A 6,000-nucleotide genomic window follows, 5' to 3' on the forward strand; every position below is an offset into this window, starting at 1 on the left:
CATAAAAAGAGGGGGGGAAAAATGTATGCGAAAAAAAGCCAACGAGAAAAGTGTGTGTGTGGGGGGGTGCGGTACGTGGGTCTCCCCCATCGAAACTCCAAGAAATATCCCAACACAGCCGAAATATTGCATTTTGTTTTTAAAATATTTTATTTAATTTTCTAAAATATATTGCAGAATTCTTCAGCTAAAAAAAAAAAAGTAAAAGGAGATAAAATAATAGCAAAAAAAACCTATCAAATATTTATGTAGTGAAAAGAAATATATGATCTGCTTTATCAAGAGACCGTTAAAGGAAACCAGTATGGAAAAAAATAACCTTTTCCTCTGCTTTTACGACATTTTTAATAAAAGATCTCAACATAACCGCTATCAAAAAAATTCTGAGAAGCGCAAAAAAAAAATAAAAAAAAATTAAAACATAAACATGAAAATATATGAAATTTATCTGCCGTATCAGAATTCCGGTTATGACCGCGGCCCAGTGAAAATTCATTTTTCTTTAATAATTTGGAATGTAACATATTATTTTGCTACTTGTTTACCCCTAAAATAAGTAGGGGGTATTCAGTTCCTGGCTTGTTACCCCGTTGTTGTGAGTTTTACATAGATTTCTACCCTTTAAAACGATGCCCTCGCTTCTTTTACCTTTTTTTTACCGCAGAGCGTCGTAATATTCATCGAATATCTCTGCTTCTCAGAAGATCCCCCTTTTTCCTGCTCCTTCCCCTCCTTGAGCTCTCAGCGTTTTTTCCGCTCCCTTGGATTTTTCTCACAACATCGGGGGAAAGGGGGACACGAGAGGACGGATATTAAAATCTGAAATCATAAGCTCTCCTTAATGCGCTCGTTGCCGCTCCGTCGTGACTCAGCCAGTGTTTTTTCGCCGGGCGCTTGGCTGTTGAGTGAAGGATCGAGGACTTTATTCAGTTGGGAAAAGCCTATGATGGCCATTCTTTTTTTTCTTGAGGTTCCTAATTTTTAATTTCTTTTTTTTTGGTCTAAACTGAAGGTAATATGCTAAATTATAAAGGAGGGAAACAAAATCCCCCAGATGGTGTCCTAATGTTTGCTTTTAGGAATATGGCGGCATTATAAGTAAGAGCTGTCTGCGAAACATTGTTTCCAAAACGACTTTGTTCGGTTTAATACTTCAGTTGACTTATTTCTTAGGCCTGGTCTAAGTCGTGCCCTTCCTATGCTATCTCTGCTGGGGGGCGATGGTTTAATTATTAGTTTTACTTTAATTACCCCACAGTACCTGGTCTCTCCAACCATGGATTCAGTTTGTATAGCGAGTACCCCCTCTTATAACCGACACTTTTTGCTGTGGAAGCAGCTCCCAGACCCATCTCCTGATCGCTAGCCGAGGGTGAGCTGCGCCTGGAGTCTCCGACACAAAGCGCGGTCTTCCTGGAGTTATATTGTCCGTGAGATTGGGAGAAACGAGCGTGTAATTACCGCAGGAGTCGGAGAAGGCCAGGCTCGGGAATGCCTAAGCGTAGCTCTGGGAATGTGCAGGTCCTCGGTCATATCCTCAAACGCCACCTGCCCCGCTGCAAAGGCTGGAGGGATGCCGATTAACTGTTTAACCCCTCGAGGGATCTCCTAACATTCACAGGACCATCTTACATGTTATTACATATCCATCATAATACAATAATAATGATATTTCCCTTCCTGAGGTTCTTAGGTTCTTCAGGAATCTTTCCTCCTGTTCTTGGGTTTTATCCACCGACCAATCAGGAACCGCCTTATTGCACAGTACATGTGCTTGTGTATCTTTTGTTTGTGATAGAGGGTATAACTGACCCATCACCATGTATTGTATATATGAAATTGTATACGGCTATTTGTGTTTGTTTCATTTCATATGATGTAAATTTACTTATTAGATACCCAACCCTTTCACAAGTAAAGACTTTAGTTTTCCAGATCACGATTTGCTGGCTCATTTTGTGTAATTGTCCAGAAATCTAACGTTTTTTATTTTTTTTCCCCCACAGCCATGTTGTTGGTCATTGTTTTATTACTCATCGCTATTGTGGTGGTAGCCGTTTGGCCAACTAAGTAACAAAAGCCCTCGAGGGGCAGGCAAGCGAGTTCTGGCGAAGAAATCCCGATTGTCCTGATCTGAGAAGACGCAGCTGCTGAGACGCCTCTCTTATCTCGCGGGTCTTGGATTCATGACCTGCCCTTGGACTTTGAAGCCACTTACTGGGATGTCACCGGTGGTGAGTCGTTACATAGTGACCACTAAAGCCGCTAATCCTTTCTACAAACTTTATTCAGAGACTCTCCAAATGTCCCTTTTGTACTTTTTATTACGGATCTCCCACCAGCTCGCGGGCTTCTTGCCCGGATCGATGGACGGATTGGGGTTGCTTCCCGCGGCGGGGAATTACTGTCGGCCCAGCTGCAATAATTTAGTACGTTTGAATATAACGTATAGAGTGCGTGTATATAAATGTCTGCCGACCTGCGTGCGTCTGAAAGCAGCTGCGCGGCTCTCAGTAACGTGGTTTAAATCCACTTGGCTCCGGCGTAGAGATTCGAAGCTGCTTAATGGGTGAAATATTTGGGGAGCCGAGAGCAGCAGGTTGGATTAACCCTTCGGGTCCCAGAAGTTGTTATGAATGAGATGGTTCTTACACCTGCGCGTTGTTATAATAATTCGTATTTTTGGGGGGTTGGCTGGTCCAGGGAAAACTTGTTTATTTCAGTGATAAAAGTTTTGTTTTTAATAGTGTTTTTGAGACAGAAGCTCAGTTTTCCCTGGATGATTCTGTTCATTAATTAGGAAAAGCCAAATAGATGGTTTTTTTTCCCCTTTAAATCTAGACGTTTGGGATTTTTGAGGATGACCGGTATCGAGGTAGATTTTTCTCTTTTTTTAATCTATGTGGCCGGCTCTGCAAAATAGGAGAAAATACTTTATCGATACGAAATGAATTCTGTTTTAGGTAATTAGCTCTGTGGTTCTGTGTAAAGGATTCTGGGAAATGCGGCTTGTTGATTCACACGTAATGTTTATGGCTCAGCCGCAGCTGTTGCAGTCACGATTTTTTAACGCTTCCAGTTGTTGTTTTTTTTTTGCCCCCAATCATTTTGTGGACGAGGGTTTTTGGGGATTTTTTTTTCCCATGGCCCATGTTTGAGGAGTTCCATATGTTGCTCACATCGTGGGCAATTTACAACCGTACACAACTCGTTTCTCAGCGGCCCTCCGCTCGCACGTCTAACGCCACGAAATGAAAAACCTGCTCCGCTCAGAAAAAATGTAAGAGAAGTGTTTAAACATGTAGCCGAAATTGTATGCAGGAGGGCAGGATGGAAACTTAATAAAATAAAAGCAGCTCACGTTATAAGTCTTGTTGGTATTTGGGAGTTACAGCTTTACGGCCATGATAAAATTAGGCGTCCGTCTGCTAAATACAATGTTACTTTGTCTGTACTATCTGAACACGGTTACCAAACTGGTTTTTTTTTTTCCTTTTTTGCGTCACAAATGTGTCAATAATGTCTAATGTGACTACAATTCCCATCATCCACACTTACATATCAGTGGTTGACGATGGCACAAACAGAAGGCCGCTACGGCCCGGTCCAATATAAGCGTCAACTTGCTCTTTAATTCTAAATTCACTGTTTATTGCCAAAAAACAAGACCGTCCGAGTCACTTTTTTTAATTCACAATAGTGCAAAGCCTGGTGAATATAAGCAGATCGCCGCGAGGCTTTGGCCTGGGGATAAGTCGGCAGTTTAAATTCTGCCGTAATATTCGACACACAAAGGCGCCGAGTGTTAAGGGGAGCCTTCGGCCTTCCTAAGTTTTAATTAAAACCTGCATGGATTCAAAACAAAAAAAGCCTCTTAATTGAGTTCTCAGACTATGTTAATGAGAAGGGGGTTTAAGTGAGTGCCACTTGTGGAGTGCTTTACTCGTGCGAACGCACAGAACCGCACAAGAGGAGAACAATGTTCAACAGATGAGTATTTTGGCTTCGGAGAAAGTTAATTAAAATCCTGGACCTTTTGTGTCTGCTCTGGAGATATTTTGTAAAAGATAAGACAGAAATCTGGCAGATCCTACGACTTGTGGATTAAAACAAAAAAAACCACCAAATAAATTCTCCCCTTCATCGTTCGCACTGCGTTGGGGAGAAATTTGGTCGGCCTATAGGTCAGGCTTGGAACGCTAACCCTGAGAATGATGCTTTCCGACCTCGACTTCCCCATCGCAAAGAAAATACTATAGCGATACGAAGGTAAGTCAGACTTCGGTAAGTAGCGCTGTGATTCACCGCAGAGCATTCTGGGAAATAAGGACTTTTCCGTTTTTCTGGGAAACGTGTGGATTTAACTGTTTTGGGTTTTTTGGCCTCTTTTGTAGATGACCGTTTGTGGACCTTGATTGTATCCATCATAAAACAGGTGGCAAGAATGAACGTGCGCAGGGCAGATTGGAGGCGATGGCAGGAAGCTGGGGGGTCTTCCCATCTTCTAAAGGAGCCTCCATAGAATAAAGCGAGAGATGTGAAGATTTCACGCAAACGTCCAGTTCTATCAACGTATTCCTGTAAGTCTGACCTTATCTGAGGCTTAAAATCACGTTAAAAGATCTACCAGCTCTTCCTTTTCAGATAGCTATAGGTCAAGCCCATTCTATAGGCACCTGGCAACTGCCAATCATCATTGTTCTATAGCGTCCATATTACTTTCTTCTAACTCTACAACATCTTAATGTTTGATATTATTTTCTACGTAGAGTCTGATTTACATACAGATTTCATCTTCAGTTCTTAATTGTCTGTCACCGTCGGCCCCTTCCCAAGTTCACTTCTAAAAGTATCTTCTTTTTTTATTTTTTTTAGGCTTCGAAACCAAATATCCAATTTGGTTTAGTAACAGCCAATTGAATTTGAATGTTTGTCAAATATTTACATAAACGTCTTTTTGAACCAAACGCCTTGAATCTCTTAGTTTTATTTAAAGGTGACCTCTCTGAAACCTCCGTGAAAAAAGGTAAGTTTAGTTACAGATTGTATTTAGCAGAATGTTGGTTTTATCCCTCTTTACCGTATCTTTGAACCGACGTCGGAAAGTCTTCCGTATTTCGTAATGTAGGCCAGGGCCGTCCACCCTGCGGCCCTCCAGCTGCTGCAGGACTACATCTCCCACAATGCTCTTTCAGCTAAGGGGCTGGCTGAGGAGTATGGGAGACGTAGTCCTGCAGCAGTTGGAGGGCCGCAGGTTGGGCGCCCCTGATGTAGGCGTTAGCGAAAGAACCAGACGAGAAATGGCATCCGTGTTTAACAAAAGTTTAATTAACCAATGCTGATTTAGTCTAACCAACTGGGTGTTTTTGTTACAAAGTTGCCACCTACAGAATACAACAATGAAAAATTCACACCTTTTTTTTTTTTTCCACGTGTCATTAAATATATTCATATATAATTAACACAATATATTAGTATGAAAACAATACCATCAGCAAATCCCCCCCCCCATCCCCCGACATGTTGGTTATTCAGGTTAATGCGGATAACAAAATAATGTCTGTCGAGATAAATCGGGATCTTATCAGTAGTCTTGGAGTTTACTTGGTGTGAGAAAGGGGATACCAACAGCGAGAAGAGGGACTCAATGACGTCATATTGTATTAATTGTTGAATGTTTTTGTATATTTACGAAGAATGGAAATTATACTAAGAGACCGTAGAGTCCTTTGTAGCCTAAGTCAGAGTTTCTTGGAGTTGATCTGCAGTCATGTTTTGAGATCTCATCACATGAGCACAGATGGATCAATGACAAACCACCTGTGCGCATGGAGAGGAACCAAAACTCGTACCATTGAGGGTCGCGAGAGACTACCAACAGCGTTGAGGCTCTTAAAGAAAAATCTTTTGACGCATTAAGGTGTTCCAGGTTTTCCGATATTGCGAGAGGCTGCATTGTCGCCTTCACGGGGTATTCTGATGATCCTTGGAAAGATCACA

This window comes from Sceloporus occidentalis, unplaced genomic scaffold, assembly GCF_023333645.1.
Source record: "Sceloporus occidentalis isolate IW3139 unplaced genomic scaffold, rSceOcc1.0.p SCAF_126, whole genome shotgun sequence".
In the NCBI taxonomy this organism is placed as follows: Eukaryota; Metazoa; Chordata; class Lepidosauria; order Squamata; family Phrynosomatidae; genus Sceloporus; species Sceloporus occidentalis.